General features: G+C 26.3%; 1 long non-coding RNA gene across 1 annotated transcript in view; it reads right to left on the bottom strand.

The window, feature by feature from the left end:
- Positions 1 to 12,365: 12,365 nt before the first annotated feature.
- Positions 12,366 to 26,886, bottom strand: part of LOC117175049 — a 31,258-nt gene continuing 16,737 nt past the window's right edge. Inside the window, exon 3 of the long non-coding RNA XR_004467420.1 lies at positions 12,366 to 12,892. This is a non-coding gene — a long non-coding RNA (uncharacterized LOC117175049). The remainder of the gene's footprint in view (positions 12,893 to 26,886) is intronic.

The following is a 26,886-nucleotide window of genomic DNA, read 5'->3' as shown; positions in this document are numbered from 1 at the left end:
CCCCCCCCCCCCAACCCATATAAAAAACCGTGAGACTTTCTCCGACCCTCCTTCCCCCAGATCTTAGTAAATTTTATAAAACCAGGGAACGAACATAAATTCTAATATATAAACTGTTAATAATTGAAAAAGTAAGAAAATTAAAGCATTTAGTTTTAGAAAATAAAATGCGTTAACAACAATAAATATTTAGTTTGAATATTTTTTTTATTTTTCCAAAAAGTGTGCAGTGGTGAATTAAGTTTATTTTGAAAGGAAATTTCCAGTTTTCTAATCTATTATTTTAAATGTATTAGAAATAAACGTTAATTTTTATTTAGACTATTATTTTCTAGTCTCTGAGTGATCCAAATTCTTACCCTTTGGGATAAAAAGTCATCTCATTTCTGTAGAAATTTAATCTATTATGGTTAAAAATTCAACTATCTATTTACAAATTAAACGGTTTCGGTTCAAAATCACGGTTTTTGTTGAAGATTTACATTTTTAGTTGAAAATTCAATTGCTTTGTACAAAATTGGAATTTTTTGTCTGAAAGCTAAAAATTTGATAGAAAGTTCAATTATTTGGTAGTAAGTTGAACTACTTTTTTAAAAATTCATGTCTTTACTTAACGATTCATTATTTTAGTTGAAAATTAATTTCATTGTTTAAAAATTTAAATATTTTGTCAATCATTAGTTACTTTTTGCTTGAAAAAGATTTTTGTTTCACTGAAAATCGAATTATTTTATTTTTGGTAAAAATTATTATTTTTTAGTTAAAGCTTCAACTTTTTTGTACAGAACTGCATGCTTGAGCATTCAATTGATTGGTTAAAAATTAACTTTTTTGTTGAAAACTTTCATTTTCAGGATGAAAATTAAACTGTTTTGTAGAAAATTGATATTATTGTCTTGGAAATTCCACATCTCTGTTAAAAATTTACTATTTCGAAGAAAATTTAACTGCTTTGTAGATATTTTTTTTTTTGAAAATTATTATTTTTTTAAATTAGAATTTAACTATTCTATTTTTCTTTAAAAATTGAACTTTTTTATTTAAAAAATAAACTAATTGGTTTCAAATTTATATGTAATTTCAAAAATTCGTACTTTTTATTGCAAAATTAATCTTGTTGATTGAGAATTATTCTTTTTATTTCCTATTCACTACTTAATTATCTAATTTTTCGATGAAAACAGATCTGTTTTTGTTAAAAAATTAAATAATTTAGTTTGAAATTTAGGTAATTTGTTACAAATTTGTCCGTTTTAGTACAAATTAAATTTGTTTGGCCGAAAATTTCATTATGTCTTTAAAGATTTAAAATTTTAGATGCAATTTTTTTCCTTATAGACTGAAAAATCTTCCTTGATTAAAAATTTAACATTTTTATTTAAAATTCATCTGTTTTGTTTGATTTTTTATATTTCTGGGTTACAATAAAAATCTTGTTGTGTCGCAATATTAACTATTACGTTTTTTGTCGAGTATTCATTTTTAAGATTAAAAAATCAACGTGCGATAGGAGGGGGGGGGGAGCTTACACAAGTTAAAGAAGAGGGGGGAGTGATTTAAAATTTCTGAGAAAAAAACTCTACGTAATTTATTAGTGGCCCTTTTTGAGTGATACAAATTTTAACGTACTTTAAAAATTCAATCAACCCAGATGATGCCTTCTAACTTATATCATAAAATGTAAATCTTTTTAAAATTTAAAATTTACTTTTCAAACTTTGATACTACGATAATGTTGTCAGCGAATCAAATACCACAAAAGGCAAGTAAATAGAAAAATGAAAAAATAAATAAACAAACAATGAAATAAACAAACAAAAGTCAGAGCGAATAATTCATATGCCAGTTCTGAGTTTTAGACTTTAGAGTGACGAACACTGAAAAAAAGAAAAAAGAAACAAATACTCAACCTAGGCAGAACTGAGCAGCCGCAAAGTCAGCGAAGCGAGTTTTGTAAGACTTGAGTACAAAAAGGAAAATTAGAATTGCAGACACATTCCTTCAATGTTGTGTCTCGTTCTTGGAACTCCATAGGCTCATTCTTCTTGGTTTTAAGAATTGTTTTTTAAATGGCATAATTATTCTTCTCTTTAATTTAATTTTTTGCATTATGCCACGTTGTGAAGAGGAAAAATTGTAATCAAATTGGTAGGTATTGAGTAACAGCAAGTAGAAAAATCCATCATTGATCAGACATACTGAATAGTAAAAGTTAAAAAAAAACGTTTACCTTACCTTAAATAAGTAAAGTAGAAATTGCAGGATTTAGTAATATTTCCATTATCTATAGAACAAATAATTGAAGTAGATAATGTCATTGGTGGTTAGACATATTACATTCTTGGACTTCCTAATTCTTCGGTTCAGTAGAAAAAGACATAAGACGCTATTTTCAGTCTTTTTTGATTCAATCGGAATATGAATAATGAGTTAGAACTATGATACTGGTATGAGAATTTTTAAATGAAATTACTTATATTTTTTTTCATTTGAAAAAACAGATCAAATTAAAACATTAATTTAGACTTCATATTTACTTAATAGATTAGACGCCGTCCTTAAATACTTTTTCCTTTTTTAGAGAAATCTTAATTTGTAAAAACATCCAACTATTCTTGGTTCAAAGTGAAGTTTTTCTGGTCAACAGTTCGACTTTTTAGTTAAAGCTGAACTACTACTTTGCTACAAATTCATATCTAGGTTGAAGATCCATCACTTTGGTTGAAAATTTTTATATTTTGTTTGAAAACGTGTTTCACTTTTAGTTGAAAATTAATTTTTCAAACAAAGGTTTAACTATCCTAATTTTGGTTAATAATTTATGTTTTTTAGTTACACATAATAGAAAATTCATGCAATTTGTTGATAATTCATCATTTGTTTTAGAAAATTAATTCTCTTAGTTGATAAATAAACTTTTTCGTAGAAAATTTAAGAATTTGGTAGTCACTTTTTTTTTGAAAATTAATTTTGTTCTTGTCAAGATTTATTATTTTAGTTAAATATTTATCTCTTTGGTTGAAAATTGAACTATTTTGCCGAAAAATTGATTTTTTTCAATTGAGAATTAATTTATTTTACTGAAAATTTAACTAATTAATTTTCCGTTAAAAATTTAATACTTTCTGGTTAAAAATGCATCTATTTTGTAAAAAAAATTCGTATTTTTGGGTTAAATTCAACCACTTATGTTCTGAAATAAAAATAATTGTTGTTAAAATATTAACTGTTACATTTTTTGTCGCGAATTATTTTTTTTCTTATTAGAAATCAACTACTTGATTTAAAGTAGAACTACTTTGTGAAAAATGATCTCTTTGTGGTTGAAGATTCAACATTTGAGTTAAAAATTCAAATGGTAGAAAATTAAGCTTCTTGGTTAAAATGTCATCCTCAGAGGATAAAAAATCAACATTTTTTCAGAAATTAATCTTTGTTGGTTGAAAATTGAACTATTTTGATGAAAATTAATCTTTCTTGTCACAAATTTTTTGTGGAAAAATCAGACCATTTGTATGAAAATTAATTGTTTATTAAAAAGTTATCTTTTTTAGTTGGAAATGTTTATTTTTAAAATGTCGTCAATTTGGATCGAAAATTTATATTTTTTTATCAGGAAAGTGTCACGTGTTATAAAACCTTTGAGAGCCTCTCATTTGTGACATTTTGCTAAGTTAGGGCAGACCCCCCTCAAACAGAGAATATATCAATTTAACAAACTTATTGATTAATTAATTGATCTGAAGTTTAAGCTATGCAGGAGATTAAGTAAAAACGGGCGTGTCAATTCAGACATAAGCCAAGAAGATAAATAAGCAAGTAGATAAAGTCGTGTTTGAACAGACACATTTATTTGTGCACCTTATCCCGACTTTTGAACCCCTCCTAAATCCCAGATGTGGTTTAAGTAGAAACGGCAGTTATTAGTAAGACTCAGCTTACTCCTAGAATAAATTAAATAGAGAAAAATTGTTTAGTCGGGCATATTAAGAAATGAACTTTTCAAAATGTTCGAGAAACTTTTGTATTCAAAATTATAAAGCTTGAGCCCTTAAAGAAGCACAGTAGAAACGGCAGGATAAAAAGAGACATGCATTAGTGGAAAATAGATTAAGTATACAAAGCGATTCTTAGTTTGATACATGACTTTCTAGGCTTGATCTACGAGAGAGTTAAGGAGAAACGGGCATTTCCACGACATGTATTCAGTTAGGAAAAATATTTAGTAGATACTGACAATTTTGATCAGACATTGAATTGTAGATTACTTTTTCGATTCTCCAACCTTTTCTACTTGTATAAATGTATAATATTATATATATAATTATATTTAAGCATCTGTTCCGATGGAGTTCTACTTTTATAATCTAAACAAAACATTTTATTCAATACAGTTTCGATAGAACTTTTCTCGCACTTTTTTGTGATCATAACCATTTTTTGAAAAAACTATTATTTTACCTTGAAAAATGAATATAAGTACATATTTTGAGGAAAGAACTTTTCATCTTTGAAGGTCAAAAACCCAAAAAAGATGAGTTTCCTACTAGAAAAATTCTGTTTCTAGTAACAAGATAAATTTTCAACTTGAAAGATTAATTTTCTACCAAAAATGAAATGAATTCTTAACAATATATTTTATTTTCAAACAAAGAGATGAATCTTCATTCAAAAAAAATTTTGTTAATAAATTAATTCAAGTTTTTAGCAAGTAGTTGTTTTTCTAATAAAAAAATGAAATTTTAAACAAGGAAATCTCCTTGTTTAAAATTTTATTTTTTTCATTTCAAAACATTTCCTTTTTTTCATTTCAGTTTTTTTTTCAAAAAGGACGAATTTCCAACAAAATACGAGTGCATGAATTTTCAACTAGAAAAGATAAGTTTCGAATTTAAAATATCAATTTTTAACAAGAAATAGAATTTTTTTAATGAATTTTCAGTCTAGAAAATTAATCCTCAATTAAGAAAAACAAATTCTTAGTAAAATAGTTACATTTTGAACAAAATAATTACATTTTCAATCAAATAGTAGAAGTTTTAATAAAAATAAGATTTTTTTCCTATTTTTTTCAAGAAACAAGATTTCAAAACCAAAAAAAAAACAACACAACTGGGTTCTAATAGGTCAGTTCAGAGTTAAGAGAGAAAACTATTTTCCTACTAGTTGTATTCAACTAAAAAAGATGAATTTTTAACAAAATAGTGCAATCCTGAAAGTGATGAATTTTTAGAAAACAAGATCAATTTTCTCTCCAAATAGACGAATATTTAACAAAATACATGAACTTTTTATTAAGTAATTGAATTTTCAATTTAAAAATAAAAAAATTTCGAACAAAAATGGAATACCTACAATTTTATGTAAAAAATTAATTTCACACAAAAAAAAGAATTTCTAACAAAATAGTTAGATTTTTAAATAAATAGTTTAATATAAAACGAAATTGTTCAATTTTCTATCAAAGAAGTAGAATTTTCAACCAAAAATATAAATTATCAACAAAAAAGATAACTCACCTTAACAAAACATGTAAATGTTCATATTTTAACAAAAAAAGAATTTCAATTTTAAATCGAAAACAGCTAAATTCCAGCAAGAAAGGCAAATTTTCATCATAACACAATTATTTTCAACTAAAAAAGAACAATAAAAAAATGAATGTTTAGCAAAAGATGAATTATGAACAAAATAAATGAATTTTCAACTAAAACAAAAAATAACCAAATAGTTGAATTAACAATTTAAAAGCTATTTAAAAGCTTATCAAAAAGATGCATTTTTAATAAATCAGGTGTATTTTTAACTAAAAAAATATAATTTTAACTAAAGAATTGAATTATTGAGCAAAAATATAAATCTTTAGCAACCAAAAAATGAATTTTAAATGATTTTAAAACCAAATTGAAACTAATTTGCGATAAAATAGTTTAATCTTAAAACAAAGAGATGTATCTTGAACCAAAAAAATGAAGTTTTAATGTATTGATTCAATTTTTAACCAAGCAGTTGTATTTTTAACCAAATGGATATATTTTTAAACAAGAAAATTCAGTATAGATCAGTATCTTTACAAATAATTGATTAACGCAATAACTGTGACAGCCCCCCTTTTCCTACAAATAACAAGATAAATAATCATCATGATGTATTACAAAAATTTATTTAACAAATAAGTTTTTTTCATTTCAAATTTTTTCATTATCACACTGATCACGTTATTATTTTTACTCCTATCGAAACAAAATTTTATGGTATATTGTAAACAAGTTTAAATAGAAATAATTGTTCCTTTTTTAAATAGTGGATGAAATGTTTATCAGGTTTTGTGATTTGGACATTCCAGAAAATGTTTGTTTGATCGCATATCCAATAAATTTTTTTTTCATTCGTACAAAATTTTTTCTGAGTGGATGTGCAAGTTTAGTGACATGCATACAAGATATATTTCACCTAGTATGATATGTTTTTGCTGCCAATCAAATGTCAAGAACTCATTCCAGATTGTAGTTACGCCTCATTCGCAACTGTCGGTTGTTTACTTCAAGCACTGAGTATCATAAAAAATTAGATAAGAAAGCAAAGAAATAAAAAATATCTAAAGAAATAAATGTTGCGAAAAGGGGAAACTATAATAAATTACTTTACTGATTTTGGAATATTTTGCCTCTCCCCCTCAGTGTCAAACATAGTTTTGTATTGCACCCCCTTCGCCCGGAAAGTAACATAACCAAAAATTCTCTGAAAACAGAGGAATAATAGTACATTTTGTACCGAGGGAGTAAAGAAGGCTACTTTTAAGAGCGTGAACTTACCGCCCGAGCGAAGCGAGGGCTGCAGTCACGCGAATCAAAATAGCCGTGCGGCCTTGATAAGCATGATATTTTTGTCCTACGCTCATTGACAATAAGCATGTGTAGCAGGCAAAGGATTTACAACAACAAATACGGATTTTTTCACTAGGAACATTAATTTTCTACAAAAAGACAAATTTTCAAAAAAATACATCATTTTTTTACTAGCTTTTTAAATTTTGAAGAGAAATGAACAGGTTGTCTTCGAAACTGTTGAATGTTCAACCCAAAAATCAAATTTTGTGAAAAAAAGTTAATTTTTTAAAATAGTTAAATTTGTATTAAGATATTTCCATTTTCAACCCAATATTCGAATCTTCAACAAAAAATATGAATTTTAAAGAAAGAAAAGTCTTATAATTACCAATATTTCGTTTTCATCAGGGAAGATTTTGAATTTTGAATTATAAAAGATAATTTTTCAGCCAAAAAGTTAAATTTTCAACAAAACAGATAAATTTACAATCCAAAAAGGAAAAGTTAATTTTTCAGTTAAAAAAATTAATTTGAACCCAAAAACGATTCTATTTTTAATCATATAGTCAAATATTTTACAAAAATATTTCAAATCTAAATAAAAAGATAAATTTTCAAACAAGAATCTCCATTTTTTATCAAAATTTAAAAATACATTAATTTTCAACTAAATATTTAAATTTTTAATAAAACAGTTTAGATTTCAACCAAAAATATAAATTTTCTAAGAAGCATCTTAATTTTTTACAAAAAAACTAAAATTCAACAAAATATATTTATTTTAAATCAAAAAGATTAATTTAAAAAAAATAGATTTTTCAAGCAAAAAGATTAATTTTCCAGCAAGGAGCTTAACTTTTTACCAGAAGAAGTGAAATTTCAACAAAATATTTAAATTTTCAACCAAATACTTGAATTTTTAATAAGATAGTTTATATTTCATTCAAATATATTAATTTTCCAGGAAGAATCTTAATTTTTTACCGAAAGAACAAAATTGAAATAAAATATAATAATCTTAAACCAAATAGTTGAATTTTCAACAAAATTTTTTAGTTTTCAAGCAAAAATATTAATTTTTCAGCAAGAATATTAACTTTTAACCAGAAGAATTAAAATTTCAACAAAATACCAAAATTTTTAATCAAATACTTAAATTTTTAATAAAATAGTTTTGATTTTCAACCAAAAAGATAATTTTTCTAACAGGAATCTTAAATTTTCTTCAAAAGAAATAACAGTTAAATTTTCAACTGAAAAGGATAAATTTGCAATCCAAAAAGGAAAAGATAATTTTTCAGTTAAAAAAATTAATTTTAACCCAAAAAAGATTCTATTTTTAATCATATAGTCAAATATTTTACAAAAATATTTCAAATCTAAACTAAAAAGATAAATTTTCAATGAAGAATCTCCATTTTTTATCAAAATTTAAAAAATACATTAATTTTCAACCAAATATTAAAATTTTCAACAAAACAGTTTAGATTTCAACCAAAAATATAAATTTTCTAAGAAGAATCTTAATTTTTTACCAAAAAAAATTAAATTTCAACAAAATATTTGAATTTTCAACCAAATACTTGAATTTTTAACAAAATAGTTTATATTTCATCCAAAAATATTAATTTTCTAGGAAGAATCTTAATTTTGTACCGAAAGAACAAAATTTAAATAAAATATAATAACCTTAAATCAAAAAGTTAAATTTTTAACAAAATATTTCAGTTTTCAACCAAAAAGATTAATTTTCTAGCAGGAATCTTAATTTTTTACCGAAATAACAACATTTCATCAAATTATATTAATTTTGAACAAAATAGTTGAAATTTCAACAAATTAGTTTAGTTTTTAACCCGAAAGATTAATTTTCTAGCAAGACTCTCAATTTTTTACTAAAAGAACAATATTTTAACAAAATACATACATTTTTAACCAGATAGTTGAATTTTCAACAAAATAGATTTTAATCAAAAATATTAAATTTTCTTGCAAGAATCTGAATCTTTTTACCAAAGAAGAAAAAACTCAACAAAATAAATCAATTTTCAACTAAGAAAGACAAATTTCAACTGAAATTGAAATAGTTAAATTTTTAGTTAAAAAATTAATTTATGCAAAAAAATTTAAGCAATATAGTTATATTCGTCAAAAAGATAATTTTCAATACGACAGTTGAATTTTCAATTAAAAAAAATACTATAAGAAAATTCGTTAAATTTTCTACAATGCAGATTAATTTTTCACGGAATAGTTGAATTCTCTTCAACGAAAAATATTTATTTTTAACAGAAAACTATGAATTTATTTTCAAGAAAATACTTAAATTGCGACTTGAATTACTCCAAACTATCTAGAATGCAAGTGGATTACACCAGATTACAAATAAATTACCCTAGAGTAAAAGTGCATTACTTTCGTGTAAGTGGATTACACCGCGTAAAGGAGTATTTTTTCGCAATAATTGGATTACTCCGAATAACTTTTGAATTTCACTAGATTCTAGTTAGTTTTTTACTTTTTTATTTTAAAAATAGGTTATGTGTGCTGCGCATGCGTCTCATCGATAGATTCAATTGGCACAAATGGCACGATTGTTCGAAATGAATAAATTTGTAAATCAATTTTTTATCACAAATCATCATTTTAGAATAATTCAAATAAATGTTCAAGTTATGAATAGTCTTTTATATTGATAAGTAATTTATTTTTATTTTACTTTTTGCAAATAATTTAATAATTTTTAATTCAAAGGAATGATTTACTTTTTTCACGAACATAAATTTAAAAAGGTTCATAACCTATTTTTGCACTTATTAATTATTATAGATTGTAAACATTTCTTTGCATATTTAATAATTTCAAATAAATGCGCGAAAAATATCCAATGAGGCTGCCGCGCCGGTGCGACACATGCGCATCAACCGGATAACCGTACTACTGACCCTGAAGTATTTCCTGCGGTACGCTGAACCAATCAGACTTTCCCGCGAAAATTCAAAAAGTATACTTTTTACATGAGAAAAAGAATACGAACTTATTTAAAAAACTTTCCTTTTGTAATTAAATTAATTTTCTAGTTCTCTTTTAATTGAATTAGAAAGAAAATAATTTACAAAAATGCAACAACCCTATTTGTTAAAAGTTTTTAGTGGTTAAGAAATTGAAGTTTTTGGTATGCTAGAGTAGTGATTATTCTCGGTCGTTAGGAGACGTGTTGGAGGCGGTATTAGGCGTGGCGAGGCGAGGGTGGCAAACAGACTCTGACTAGCGCGGAACGAAAATACCTCAAAGTCGGGAATGGGCTGTTAATCCTCGCGAGAAATGTTGCTGAATCTCGAGAAACAGCTTCGCTTCAGTGACAACGGGCTTCTCCTTTCATCGCCGGAAATTTCAAACCATCGCTTTTCCTTCGTTATCACTTTACCTATCCACTTTCTTGAATATCATAAAGTACACTTGATGTCTTCGTTAATTTATACCCACTTTCATTTTAAAAACAACATGAGAGAGAAGACAGTTCAAATAGTTGAATTAAAAAAATGAAGTACAAACCAAAAAGTTTAATTCAAAATCCTAAATATGCAGTTGTATTTTCCACTAAAAAAATAAATTTTTAATCAAATAGTTAAATTGTCAACTAAATAAGATAAAAATTCCCCTTAAGAGTGAATAGTTAAAATTTTAGTTAAAAATTAATTTTTATCCAAAAAGGACGAATTTTCAACTAAATAGTTGAATTTTCAGCCAAATAGAGGAATTTTCAAACTAAAATGATGAATATTCAACTGGAATAGTTAAATTTTCAGGATACAAAAATTTCAACAAACAAATAATGGTTTTCGAAAACAGATTTAAATTTGCAACAAAAGAGATGAATTTTTAACTAAAATAATGAATCATAAACAAAAAAAATCTTTTTAACTAAATTGTTGAATTTTTTAAAATTAAAATCATTTTTTAACCAGAAGAGGTCAATTCTCAACGCAAATGTAGTAGTTGATATTTCAAGCAAAAGATATTTTAATTTTAAAACAAAAAGTGTTAAATTCAACTAAGAGAGAAGAATTCTCAACAATTTAATAGAATCCGCAAGCGTAAAGCGAATTTTCAACAAAACAGTTCATTCTTCAGTCAAAAAGAATATTTTGAGCAAAATTGTTTAGTTTTTAACGATGTAGATTAATTTACAACTAATTAGTTGAATTAAAATATATTCTTAACCAAAGAGATGAATTATCAACTGAAATAATGAATCTATAACTGGAATACTTAGCTTTTTAGATGAAACAATTAATTTTTGACCTAAAAACAACAATTTTTTAACAAAGTAGTTCAATTTTCAAACGACAAAAAATATTTTTTAACAGAAACGATGCATGCTCAACAAGCCATGACTTTTCAACAAAGTATATTTTACCAAAAAATACCAGTTTTTAACGAAATACGTGAATTGTTGAACAAATTATGGATTTTTCAACTAAAAAAAGAAATTTACAATAAAAATTAAATATTTAAATTTTCCCTTGAAAAAATTGATTGTAAAATTCTAACCAATAAGATAAAGTTTGAAACAGATTAATTTTTTACCTAACAAGACGAATTTTTTCAGAATACATCAATTTTTAACCAAATAATTAAATTTTTACTCTAAAAATTCAAATTTTCAAGTAAGGAATCTTAATTTTCTAACCTAAAAAAATCGGAATTTTATCGAAATGCATGATTTTTTACGAAGGAAGGAAAATTTTCATCGTAGTTAAATTTTATGTAAAAAAATCAATTTTTAACAAGAAAAGCAAATTTTCAATAAAAAAGTTCAATTTTTAACTAAACTATTTTCATTTTTCAACGAAAATAAATAATCTTTAACCATAAAAATGAATTTTTTAATAAGGTAGTCAAACTTTAAACTAAGTAATTATATTTTATACTAATAAAAGAGTTTCATTTTTAATTAAAAAATTGATTTTCAACAATATAGTTGAACTTTAAGCAAAAAAATTAAGTTTCTACCAAAATGGTTGAATTTTTAACTTAAAAAAGACGTCTTTTGAAATAAAAATACAATAGTTACATTTTTAATGAAAAAAGTTTGCAATCCAAGAGATGAATTTGCATTTGATATAATGCTTGCCCAATAAAACAATGGAGTTTTAAGAAAGTAGTTTAACGCACAACCAAGTAGTTGAATTTGCAGATAAGAAGATTAATTTACAAACAAAAAATACAAATTTTAACGAAATACATGGAATTTCAAAATAAATGATTGAATTTATAACTAAAAAAGATAAATTTGCAATGAAAAATTGTATATTTAAATTTTCACTTAAAAAACAATAATATTTTTACCAAAAATATGAGTTTTCAACAAAATACATAAGCTTTCCATTAAATAGTTGAATGTTCAACTAAAAAAGATAAAATTTTAAGCCTATGTCATTTATTCCGAATTACATCGATTATTCTGGATTACACGTTAATAACTCTTATTACAGAAATTCTACGAATTACCTGGATTACACTGGTTTACAAGTGGACGAATATAAATTGCACTGGATTACAAGTGCATTCTTCCATTTTACACTAGATTACGTGGATTACGCTGGATTAACAGGTCGGATAACCGAGAGGTTCAAGTATTCACTCATAAAATTAAAACATAGAGAATAAATCATACAAAGAAATGAATTGTTTGTTAAGTTTATTAAGCAATTTATAATGAAACCATAATCTTACTGACAAAATAGCACGTGAGAGAGTTACTATTGGCGGTTCCCAAAATTTAAAAGTACCCTCTTTATTTTTTTAATTCCCTATCAAACATCTGTGGATTACCTTGGCTGCTTCCACTTTTGTGCCTTTTTGGTGAATTTTTCAAATTTTGACAATGTGGGAGGATCGGCCTGTTCCCCTTTGCTGGCGAACTCTATCGCAGCGGCAGCAAAGCGGAAAAAGACACACCCTCGACCAACACTCGTGACAGCATTTTCATCTCACTTAGTGCCTCGTTGCTTTTCAGAAGTTGCTCCACTTTCACGGTACTCTTGCTATTCACGAAGCTGGAACAACAAATACTTAAATTTAGTTTCAGAAGACACAAATACTAAAAATGTGAGAGAGTTCAAAAGAGTTTATTTGCGCTTAAATGTGAATTTTTGGGTGGGGGGCGGGGGCACCGTTTACCGGACTTTATTTCAGCTTCAGACATGTTTTTTTGGGTAGGGCAAACTTCATAGGACTTTAATTGAGGTAAATATATTTTTAAGGGGGGGGGGGGCATTCATAGGAATATCTTAAGGCTGGTGACGGTTTTTTTTTATTTTCGGCAAAATTAATGGGACTTTATTTGTATTGGATACGGGTTTTTTGGCTGGGGGCACTTCATAGAACTTTAGTTTGGGACCTACTTTCTGTTGCAAACGGTTTTTATTTGAGCTTATTTGAGCTTCATACTAGATTTCTAGGGAGCGCAATTCATGATACGTTGTTTGAGTCAGAGTCGACTTTTTTAGGTAGGACGCACTTTATTGAACTTTATTTGAGTTGGAAACTGCATTTCTGCATGGGGAAACTTTATCGGACATTATTTGAGCTGCAGATACATTTATCGGATGCTGGATACTTTACAGGACTTTATTTACGCTTCAGAAAACTTTTCTGGGTGGGATATTTCATGGGAATTATTTTAGTTGGAAATTCTATTTTCGAGTGAGGGACACTTTATAGAATTTTAATTAAGCTTTAAAAAAGTGTTATACGTGGCGCACTTCATGGATCTTTATCTGAGCTGGAAAAGGATTTTCTTTATCTGGGGCGCACTTCAATGAACTTTATTCGGGTCGGAAACGGGTTTTTTTTTTGTTACAGGCACTTCATGGGACCTTATTTGAGTTGAAACCGGTATTTTTCTAATGGAGGAACTGCATAAAACTTTATTTAAGCTTCAGACAAAAATTCTGGGGAGCGCAATTCATGATACTTTGTTTGAGTTAGAGTTGATTTTTTTGGTAGGACGCACTATATTGAATTTTATTTAAGTTTGAAAGGACATTTTCGTATGGGAAAAACTTTACAGGGCTCTATTTGAGTTAAAAATGTTTTTTTTTTAAATGGAGGAACTTCATAAAACTTCATTTAAGTTTCAGACTAGATTTCTGGGGAGCGCACTTAATGATACGTTGTTTGAGTTAGAGTTGACTTTTTTAGGTAGGACGCACTTTATTGAACTTTATTTGAGTTAAAAAGGACATTTTTATATGGGAAGAAATTTGCAGGGCATTATTTGAGTTGAAAACGGCTTTTTTGTGTAGGAACTTCCAAGAACTTTATTCAAGCTTCAGACAAGATTTCTGGGGTGCGCATTTCATGATACTTTTTTTGAGTTAGAGTCGACTTTTTCAGGTAGGTCTCACTTTATTGAACTTTATTTGAGTTAAAAAGGACATTTTTGTATGGGAGGAACTTTACAGGGCTTTATTTGAACTGTGGAGGGATTTCTATATAAGAGGCACTTTATTAGATATTATTTAAGATCGAGACGGGGTTTTGAACAGGGTTACTTTATTGGGCTTTATTAAAGCTAAAAAAAGGTCTTTTATTAGGGGCCCTTTACAGGACCTTATTTAAGTTGCAAACAGGTTGTTTTGGGTAGGGACACTTCATAAGATTTTAGTTGAGCTTGAAACGAATGTTTTGGGTTGGGCGCACCTAATGGGACTTTATTTAAGCTGGAAACGGGTACTGCGGTGGGATAATTAATATAACTTTATTTGAGCAGGAAACGGATTTTTGGACGGGTTGCACCTCATCGGACTTTATTGGACCTAAATACAGGTTTTCGGTATAGGGGAACTTCGTTGGGATCTATTTCTGCTGGAGACGGATTTTTAGGATTACACGCCCTTCATGGGACATTAATTAAGGTCAAAAGTGCTTTTTTGGAAGCATCTTTTAGATGGGGACACCTTATGGGAGTTTATTTGAGCTTTTTTTTATCTGGGGCGCATTTTATGGGACTTTATTTGTACTGGAAACAGGTTCCCTTGGTTGTGAGCACTTTAATGGACTTTATTTGAACTCAGGCCTGGTTTCTTGTCTGGGATCACTTTGTAGGACTTTATTTAAACTGGGGTAGATTTTTTAGATGGGGGCACTTTATAAGACTTGATTTAAACTGAAAAGGAAAATTTTGGATAGCTGGTACTTTACGGGACTTTATTTGGGTTGGATGCAGGTTTCTATTTGGGGGGGGGGGGGGCACTTCATAGGACTTTATTGAACTCGAGTATTCATTTTTTGGATTGATGTACTTCATAGGATTTCATTGATTCTGGAGACAATTTGGCCCTTTATTCAATTTTAGCCGAGATGGATTCATCTTGCATTTCAAAAAATATTTATTTTCCTGAATATTTTAACCAAATTGTTTTTTAAATTTATATTTAAATTTGTTTTAAATTCACTAAAATTAGATTTCTGAAAGCGCTTTTACTCTCTCTCTCTCTCTCTCGTTCTCTCTCGCTCTAAACTCAATGTCTGTAACATTGTTTATTTTCGCTTGTTTTCACTTGCTTTCTATCTTTCTTTTTATAAGGTCTCTAAAATGTCTACATTCTCTGCTCGTGCATCTAATTGGACCACCCGGATAACAAGAGAAGTACTACTATTCGATAATTGGATTCACAGTGGCTTACTAAATTTTGGCACACACTTACAGATTCGCTGCACGTGTACAAATCCCCATTTACCATTTCCTGCTGAACTTTATCCAAAATGAAATATTTCTCGGAAATAGAAACTTAGTGAATGAGGTTTTGAATTAAAAGTTAATTAGGTAACCGAGTTTTAAATACAAAAATAATTACTTTAGGGAGCGTTCACATATTACGTAAAAATATTGGGGGGGGGAGGGGTCTGCCCCAACGTCACAAAGTGTCACGTAGGAGGGGATTCGAGAAGGTTTTGTAACATGTGACACTTCTCTGATCAAAGAATGAAATTTAAATTCGTTTCGACACATTAAAGATTTATAATGTACACCAAAAAATTGACAAGTTGGGTTTTAAAACAAATAGATAAACTTTCAAGGGAAAAAGATGAATTTTAGACAAATTAGTTAAATTTGCGACCGAAAAAGATGAAAAAACAAAATAGTTAAATATTGAAAAAAAACTGAACTTTCAACAGAAAGACAGGTTTTTGTTGTAAAATGGAATACCTAAGTTCTTAGTAAAAAAACAACAACTAATTTCCAACAAATAAAAATGAATTATCAACCAGTCGAATTGAACTGAAAATTACGAAATTTTGACGCAATTTTAAACCAAAATAGTTCATTTTAAATCCAATAGTTTAATTTTCTACCAAATTGTTGAATTTACAACAATAAAAATAAGTGTCCTACAAAGTAGTTAAACTTTCAACCATGGAGTTGAAATTTCTACAAACACAATTAATTTTAGGCTAAAAATGAGTTTGTTAATATTTTATATGAAAAATAACTTAATTTTGATTAAAAAATAGTAGAATTCAATAAAAAAGACGAATTTCTAAACAAAGTAGTCAAATCCTCATTCAGAACAGATTAATTTTAAACTAAGTGGCAGCATCTTTAACCAAAAGGAATCAATCTTTGACCAAGAAGATAGTTATTTAACATATCAATTTTTAATTGAAAATAAAATAGTAACAAAAAACAAGTAAACAAAAAACTATTTTTTAAGCAAAATAGTTCAATGTTCACCAGAAAAAAATTTCAACTAAATTGATGAATCTTGAGGAAAAAAATTTTTAGAAAATAGTTCCACATTCACCAAAATAGTTGCATTTTTTAAGAAATGTTTTCTTTAAATATAAAAGTTTAACAAAAAAGTTCATTAACGACCAATTATTTCAAATTTAATATCAGAAATTAATTTGTAACAAAAAGAAGCAAATTTTCATCAAAATATTTCGATTTCTAAATAAACTGTTCAATATTTAACGAAAAAATTTACTTTTCTATCGAAGTAGTTGAATTTGTTCCAGAAAAAGGAATTTCCAACAAAAAAGTTTATTTTTAAAGTAATAGTTTAATTTTCTACCAAATTTATTCATTAATATTTTAACGAGACAATATTTTTATTTGAAATAAAAAACCAGTTAAATTCAAAAAAATAAACGAGTTTTCATCAAAACAGTAGTTGAATCCTCAACAAAAACACAATTATTTAAAACAAAACATTTGAATTTTCAACCGAAACGAATGAATATTTAACTAAGAAGATCATTTTTCTCCAAAAAGAAAATAATCATTAACAAAATACATAAATTTTAATTCAATTATTTAAAACTACAAAATAAAAAAGATAAATTTTGAACAAAAAATGCAATACTTAAATTTTCAGTTAAAAAATTAATTTTTAATAATAATGAAACGATTTTTTGACAAAATACTTAAGTTTTTAACAAAAGAGACGAGGAATACAAATAAAAATTCTTTAAAAAAGCGAAAACGAGTTTATGGGCGGCCTCAAACCTGTTAAGTTAATCTGCCGTCTAAGTTAATTTTTAAATTGTATCAGTGTTCTCAAATGACGAAAAAATGTCTGAAGAATTTAATTTAAAATATTCTCATAGTATCAAATATTTTTAACAACTCATTATTCGATTGATGGTTGTATAGAATTTAAATTTCTAAATCAGCATTAAAAAATATGAGGATGCAAATTTTTAAGGGAAAGGAGGGAGGGAGTTACCAAAATGTTTTAGTGTTACAAGAGGGAGGGTTGAGTCATAAATCAGTGAAAAAAGCGTCAAGTAAGAAGTGGACGCTCCCCTTGACTTAAGTAGAATCGGTAGGCACAAGTGGGCCAAATATTACGCCTAGAAGAAATTAAGTAGATACGTATTATTTAGTCAGACATATTGAATAATGAGCTTTTTCAGTCTTCTTGAAAACTTTTGATTCCGAATTATGAAGCATGAGCTAAATAAGAACTACAGTAGAAACGGTAATACATAGTAAGACATTAATCAGTGGAAAATAAATTAAGTAGATGATGCCATTTCGGTTAAACGCATGTCTTTCTACGCTATTTTAGCACTGAGGCTGAACCTATGAGGCTTTTCCACTCAAATTTTTTTTTATTGAAATTTATTGTGAATGAGTGACAGTGCTTTATTTTTCATGAGCTGTGTAATTAAGTTATGAAGTGAGATTTCAGCTTAGATTTAACGATTATTTTGACGATGTTGAAAGTTTCCGCGACACCATGCGTCGGTTGTCCATAGGTTTACTTCTTGGGCCTATATGAAAATGGCTAAGATCCAGCAAATGTTGGCTATATTAAGAACAACTTATGTAAGATTTACTCATATCATACGTTGTATTTAGGCTTTTAATATGAACCCAAGTACACCCAAGTGATACATTTTAGAAGCAGCTTTGCTGTACTCTGACTTCGCAGGCCAAAATTCTCTCAAAAGAGGGGATTTTTTGATTACGTATTGGATTATAGGCCCTCTCCAAGACCCCCTCCCAAGATAAATATTTTGTAACGAAATATTTATTTATTAATAATTTTATATCAATAAATATTTCTTTTGAACCAAAAAAAACTTTTCTACCAGAAAAGTTGACGTTTTAACCAAATTTCAAAAATAATAAATATTTATTTATTTTGAACCAAAAAATGGTCAACAAATAATTAAATTTTTAACAGGAAAAGATGAATTCTTATCAAGAAGTGTACTAATTTATATTCCAACCGAAAAATATTAAATTTATTTTTAAAAGATGAATTTTTAAACCAAAAATATTAATTTTCAACGAATTAGTTACATTTTAAACTGAGGAGATAAACTTTCGATCAAAAGATATAAATTTTCAACAGTGTTGTTCAACTTTTACGCACCCAGTTAAATTTTGATTTAAAAATTATAATTTGTCAACAAAATTGTTAAAGTTTCAACCAAAGAGATGAATTTTTAACTGAAAATGTGAATCTTCAACTGAAAATGTGAATCTTCAACAAAAAATTGATTTCTTAACAAAGTGGTTTTACCAAAATTAAAAAAAAAATTTGACTTTTCATCCAAAAAATATTTTACTATGACTTTCCAACATCAAAATATAATTTTCAAACAACAAATATATTTTCTACTAAAATGGATGAATTTTTTAATTAAAAACATAAATTTTCAAATTATTTTTGTGCATAATTGAACTGAGAAAAACATTCAAGATTTATTACCTGTAAGCTTTTATAATTTGAATTTTATAAGTTGAATTTACAACCCAAAATAATGCATTTTCTACCGAAAAATTAAAATTTTCGACTAATAAAGACGAGTTTTTAACAAAATAAGAGCATTTTTATAGGAAAAAGATCAATTCTTTAGGGAAAAGGAAACATTTACATTTTCAATGAAAAAAAACAAACATTTATAGCAAAAAAAAAACTTATTTTTAACAATATTTCTTTAATTTGTTAACTGAAAACACGAATTCTGAACTAAAATGATAAATCTTCAACCAAAAAAATTAATGGTTAATCAAACAGTTGGATAAGCAACATAGAAGATGAATTTTCTTTCAAAAGAAGAGGAAATTTTCAACATCAAAAATTTCATTTTAAGTTAGAGAAATAATGATCTAAGAAAATAAAAATTCGACGAAAAATTGAATAACTTGCTTTTTAGTTTAAAAAGTTCTTTGACAATAAAAAAAAACTAATTTTCAACTAAAGAAATGAAATTTCAATCAAAAGGATTAATATTCTATAAATAAAGGATTCATTTTCGACAGAATACATGAGTATCTTCAACAAAATATTTTAATTTTTAATGGTAATTTCCACAAAAAATACAATATTTTAATTTTCGGTTAGAGAAATAAGTTCTTAAGCAAATAAAATAAAATTTCAAGAAAATAGTGAAATATAAACTTTTTTTTGCCTTAGGCCAAAACCAACCCCAGATTATATATTTATTAGGTCCGGAAAACTTAAAGAAGTAACATTTTTACCAATCAAATTAATTTTTAAATAATAATATTAATTTTCTACCACAAGAGAAAAATGTTAAAAAAAGATACAGAAATTCTGAACCATGTAGTTAAATTTTTAACTGAAGATGATAAATATTTACCCAAAAATTAATATTTAAACTTTTAGTAAACAAATAATTCCAAAAAATGTTAAGAAAATAGTTAAATTTGGGGAAAAATATTCTTTAACTAAAATTATGAATAATTAAAAAAATGAATTTTTAACAAATTAGTTCCACTTTCAACTAATTAGTTGACGTTTGAACCAAACAGGGTTTTTAGTTTTTATTCACGATTAGCAAAAATTTTTGGAAGAAAGTCAACTTTTCAGAATAATTCGATCAAGAACTAATGAAATACATTGTAAATTCCAGATGTTTCCGTTTTCCTTAACATTAGGTATGCATTTCAAAATAATCGAGAACCCATAAAGTAAAGAAATGAAATTTTTCATATAACAGGATCAATATTGAAAGAAAAGCTCAAATTGCTTAATATAACTAGAAAAAATTAATCGTTTGTGTTAAATTTCATTATGAAAATAAATGTCACATTTTTCTTACGTTTGAACTTTAGAAATGAAATTTTTGAATGAAGGCAAAGTAATTTATGTCAAATTAATTTCTATTCCAAAGTTTAAATAAAATTAAAGGTACGCTGTCAGATTATTATACATGTGGACTCATATTTCGTCAATGAAATAAATAATCTGCCAATTTTAAGAAATTGTAAGTAAGTGGAAAAAATAGTGTCATTCTTCCGGAATTTGCTGAAATTTTCTAGCTCTAATAAGAAATCTTCTATCAAGCATATACATTCTTACGTTATTTAAGATCTTTTTTCTTAAATCCATAACAAAATCTTCGTTCTAGTTTGGTTAAAAGTTAACTTTTTTTTTGAAAATTTATAATTTCGTGTAAACTAAAAGTTGATGCTAGTTATTATAAAAAATAAGTTCAACATTTGAATTGATAATTTATCCTAAATTAAGTGTTAAGGCTATAAATTGCGAATTGAGTTGAACATTATTTTGGCTGGGGAAATACAGAAAATAAGACCAACCTGAATAGTAGCTTTGACTGAAATGAATTAGGGGTAAAAAAAAGGGACCTTTGGCTTTCATCACGATCCGTATTTTAGTCCGGCAATTCTCTCGGCGAGCGTCTGTCCAAACAATTATCGCCTATATGAAATCTCTCTGATTCACACAAACGAGAGTTTACATTCAGGAGAATTTCGTTCCAAATTGAGATTTTTTCTTAAAAGGCTCTTATTTTTCTTGGTGATAGATTTCTCAAATTTTAGAGTTCAAAGGGTTCCTGGTTCTTTAAATATTACCTAGCAAATTCGTGTTTGAAATTGAAATGTTTGTGTTTCTTCTCTTGAAGAAAATGAGATAAACAGTGCCAGTTTTCGAAATTTGTTCGAAACAATATTCAAGACAATATTTTGTAAATATGGCAAATAGGATAATAAAACAATGTTTCTAAAAATAAGTTCTTATACTTCCAGTAGAAATCTAATTAATTTTTAACAAAATAGTGGAATTTTCGATCAAACGAGATGAATTTTAAGCATAAGAGTTAGGTTTTGAAGTTGCAAAGTTGAAATTTTCAGAAAACAGTTGATTTTTAAACCCGAAAAGATGAATTTTCGACAAGAATGTTAATTTTTAATCCAGGCAGATGGTTGAACTTTCAAGCAGAGAAACGAATTTTTCAAAAAAGAGTTGAACTTTTCACCAAAAAGCAAATTTTCAAAACAAAAAGAAGAATTTTTTAAACAAAATTTGCAACCAAGAAAATACTACTTTAACAAAATAGTTTAATTTTCACGTCGAAAGGCAACTTTTTTTTTAAAAAAGGGTTTAATTTTCCACAAGAGTTAATTTTCAAAAAAATAGATGATTTTGCAACCAAAAAGATTAATTTTCTATTAAAAGATAAATCTTCAACAGAATACATAAATATTTAAACAATTAGTTGTATTTTCATCTGAAAAGGATAAGTTTTGTCCAAAAATGGAATCGTAAACTTTTCACAGAAAAAATGATTAAAAAAAAAGAAATTTGAATCAAATATTTAAATTTTCAACCAAATAGTTTAGCTTTCACCAAATTGTTGAATTTTTAAGCCAGAACTGCACATTTTTCACAAGGCAGGTAAATTCTCAATTTGAAAATATAAATTTTTAACAAATATTCAACCAAAAAAATTTTATTTTGAAATCAAAAACAGTTGAACTAAACTAAATCAGATGAATTTCTAATCAAATACATGGATTTTTAAAGGAATAGTGGAATTTTAACTAAAAAAGATCAGTTTTTAATTTAAAAAATAAGTTTTTAAGAAAAAAGATTGTAATTACACTTTTAGCTGAAAAATTAATTCTCAAATAAAAACAATAATAATTTTCAACAAAATTATTGAATTTTTCACCAAAGAGATACATTTTGAAGAAAATAGTTTTCATCTTAACCAAATCAGATTAATTTTCAACCAAAAAGTTGAATTGAAAAATAAAAGATTAACTTTTTGACAAAATAATTGAATCTTTGACAGAAATAGAAGAATTTTCAATCAAAGGATCCAATTTTCAAACCAATTTTTTTTAATTCAACCAAAAACAGTTGCATTTTTAACCAAGTTGTTGAATTTTGGACAGAAATGGTGATTTTAATAAAACAGTTGCATTTCCAGCTAAGCAAACTTATTTTCAGCTTAACAAATTAATTTTTATTTAGAAAAGTTTACTTTTCATGCAAAAAATTAAATTTCAACAACAAAAAAACGAAATTCCAACTAATGTAATACGTTTTTTAGCTAAAAAGAAGAGGCTTTAAAAAATTTATTACAGTAGTTTATTTTTTAATAAAGAAAATTTATTTTCTAAGACAGAAGACGAATGTTTATAAAAATACATGAATTTTTAACCCAATGGTACATTTTAAATAGATAAAAGATTAATTTTCAACAAAAAATTTATACTCTTCTTTAACAAAAATTAATTCTTAACCTAAGAGATAAATTTCCAACAAAATATTTCAATTTTCTTCCAAATCGTGAAAATTGCAACCAAATATTAGAATTTTTTAAAGAAAAAGATGAAGTTTGAACCAAAGTATCAGATTTTCAAACGAATTCTTTTTCAATTAATCCAAAAACAGTTGAGTTTTCACTTTAAAAACAAAAACCACGATATTTCAAACAAAAGTAGCACATTTTTAACTAAAACTATTAGTGTTTTACCAAGAAAGTTAATTTTGAACACAATAGTTCAAATTTTCAAAAATAAATTAATTTTTTACCGCAAAATATGAATTTTCAGGAAAATACATCAATTTCCCTAAAATATAAAAATAAATAACCATTTTGACCATGAGTGAACGAATTTTTGTAAATTAAATTTTTTTATTTCATTCATTCATTTTAACGCAGTGACTGCTTGGTAGAAGCATGGTGCCAAGAGATTTGTCAACTGTTTCGAGTTTTTTTATTTAAGATTCGGAAGTGAGCCAATAACGCCATCAAAATTAACCTTCGCTTTTCTTCTCTGATTTGTAGAAACGGTTTAGGAAACGAAGGTCATTGTGATTTTAAAAATATTACTAATTCATTTTTTATTTTACTTTCAAAACCCTTTTAACAATCTTATTTTGATATTAGCTCTAGGGTTTAAAATTTAATAAAATAAATTTTTAAAAATTCTCAATGTATGCAAATAAAATTCTTTGGGGGTTAATTTATAATGCAAAATCACAATTGCTCAAGACTTTACAGATGTTATCCAATAAAGATTTTCACGGTTATTATTAGTTAAGTCTCCGTGAAAAATGGACTTTACAGCTGTTACGAGAAAGGTGACTTTAAAGCTGGATCCTACCGAACTTTTTTATAGCGCTTAAAAATAGCATTCTTGCTTGCTTGACTCTCTTGGTATATAAAAAAATCTATCGGGAAATAAGTGACGCTATTTTTAGTGATTTTTGACTCATCCCTCCCTATTGTTACAAATTTGTGACATTTCGGTGACCCCTTCTCCTTGAAATTCCATTTGACACTGAAGCTGATTCCCCTCCTATTTTTAAATACCAAACATAAATCACAATTTATATGAATGTCAATCGAACGCTTAATAATGATATTTTACTTCATTTGAGAACACTAATTTAATGCAAATATTATTTTATACGTTAGGTTAACTTAACACATTAGGGGCGTCCAAAATCTGTTTTCCCCTTTTTTAAAGAATTCTTATTTTTTCACTGTTTTTAAGAAACTTTTTTTTCTCTTTGATTTTGATTGAATTTGAACTCATTTAATGTAACCCAATTAGAGTAGAAAAGAATGGTCTAAACAAATATTGCGTTATCTACTTAGTTAATTTATACCCCACCCTTTCCACTCTATTTATTTCAGAGCTTAAACTTCAGACTTTTGAAAGACAAAGTTTTTATAAGGATTGAAAAAGTTCATTATTCAATGTTACCGACTAAACAATATATATCTACTTCATTTGTCCTAGGTGTAATAATTGGCTTACTAGTGAGAACTGTTTCTACTTAAATCAAAGGGATAATAAGCTGTTCGAAATATTTTATACTAGTATGAGAATACTTACAATTAAATTCTCTAAACCTTTTTTTCATTTGAGAACATTAATTTAAATTAAAGATTGACGTAGACAGCAGATCAACTTAACAGATTCCGATCCGTCGGTATAAATTTTGATCAAAAATTCAACTACTTGGTTTTAAGTTGAACTATTTTCATATAAATTTTTTCCCTGAAGAGTCATCTCCTTTGTTGAAAATTTAACAATTTCATTGAAAATTCTGTTTGTTTTTATTTCAATAATAATAATTTTTCATCTGAAAATTTGCCTATTCCATTTCAGTTTAAAAATTAATTTATTTTGTCGATAAATCATTTTTTTGTTTAAAATTACTATTCTTCGTTAAAAAATCAACTTTTTGGTTGAAAATTCAACTCTTTGATTCAATGTTAAACTTTTTTCATGCGAAATCATTTCTTTTATTGAATATTCATCATTTTAGTTGTCAATTAATTTCATCCGTTAAAAATTTAACTATTTCGATAAAAATCAGTTCTTTTTTGTTTGAAAATTAGTTTTCTTCGCTGAAAATACAAATATTGTATTTTCGCTCGAAAATTTATATTTTTTGGTTAAAAATTAGTGGATTTTGTTGAAAAATTTTCCTTCTTGGTAGAATATTAATCTTATTGTCAAAAAATGTATCCTTCTTGGTTAAAAGTGCAGCTGCTTGGTTAAAGATTATTCTATTTTGTTCAAGAGGCAAGTATTTTGCTGAAATATTCTCTTTTTTTATTCAATTCAACTCTTTCTTATTTCAAAGTTTTGTTGATTGAATGTTCATCATTATGATAGAAAATTTAACAATTTGGTCGGAAATTCATTTTTTTTATTAAAAATTTATTGTTTTTGTTCAAAATTTACATACTGTTGTGGAAAATGAATTAATTACTTCAAATTTATCGTTTTTTAAATTAAAATTTTTTTATTTTCTTCTCTAAAATTAATTACTTTATCATGGTACAAAACTCATGTATTTTATTCGGGTGGCTTATTCGGTTTGAAAAATAATCTTGTTTGTTAAATATTTCTCACTTTTTTGGAGAATGTCGCTATTTTTACTAATTTTTATTTGATTTAAAACTGAACTATCTCGTTTCAAGTCATACAAAATTTTCATTTTAGAATATAAACAGTTGCATTTTCAACGAAGAAAAACGAAATTTTTACCCAAGGACATGAATTTATAAACCAGAAACAGGAATTTGCAACGAAAGTGTTGAATTTTTAAAGTGGAAAGATTTTTTATTTAATAAAGAAAAAAAATTCACTCAAAATTTTGAATTTTCAAGCTAAAGAAGAATTTCCTGCAAACTGAAAATATAAATTTTCAACATAAAAAGTTAAATTTCAACCAAATAATTGAAACTCTTACCAAAATAGTTGAATTATTAATCCAAGAAAATGAGTTTCAAACAAAACTTTGGTTCTTTGGCTGTTGAATTAAAACAAAATATTTTAACCAAATAGTTAAATTTTCTTTACCAATTTGTTGAATTTTTAAGGCAAGCAAACGAATTTCCTATAAAACAGATAAATTGTAGCCATTTAAAAACAATTACAATTAGCAAACCAGTTGAATCTTCACCCAAAAAAGATGAATTGATCAAAATATTGAAATTTTTCACCTAAAAGGTGCCACCAAGTGGTCGACATTTTTAAGCAAAAAAAAAAAAGATAAAAATTCTACCAAAATGTTAAATGATGAAGAATTTTACACCGAAAGATAAGTTTTTAATAAAATAGTTGAATCCTCAAACATATAGAAGAAATTTCAATCAAGTAAAGTCAATTAAAAAAATTGTTATTTTTAAAAAAAGGTACTTTTTAACCAGATAATTTTAATTCACTATCAAATTGTTGAATTTTCATTTTAAACAAACAAATTTTATACGAAAGAAATAAATTTTCCACCGAAAAATTAAATTTTTGAAAAAAAGGATTAAAGCTCAAATTTGTACAAAAAAAAAAGTTTTCGACGGAATACATGAATCTTCAATCAAATTTTTTATTTTCAACTAGAAAAGATCAATTTCGAATTTTAAATTAGTTTGTTTTCGTCCAAAAATATTAGTTTGGTCAAAGCGGTTATATTTTAAACTAAATAATTGAATTTGTAACCAATTTTACCCAATTTTCTATTAGGGTGAGTTAATATTCAATTAATGTAAAGAGAAATCATGCTTAATAATCTTCTCTTAGAATAATCCTATAAAATGCATTTTTTTAATTTTCGTCTTTTTGTCCAATTTTCAATCAGGGCGATGTAAATAATTAATTTAAATAAACCAAATTAATTTTTTGAACAATTAGTTCTTATTTTTAATAATATTCAATTTAATCAAGCTATAAAGTAGTGGTTCTTTCTAAAATTGTCAATCCTTTGTATATTTTAACTATTTCAAAAACTGA

Source organism: Belonocnema kinseyi, chromosome 6 (assembly GCF_010883055.1).
Source record: "Belonocnema kinseyi isolate 2016_QV_RU_SX_M_011 chromosome 6, B_treatae_v1, whole genome shotgun sequence".
NCBI lineage: Eukaryota > Metazoa > Arthropoda > Insecta > Hymenoptera > Cynipidae > Belonocnema > Belonocnema kinseyi.
Note: the sequence above shows the minus strand (reverse complement) of the source record. Positions and strands in the feature narration are given on the sequence as shown.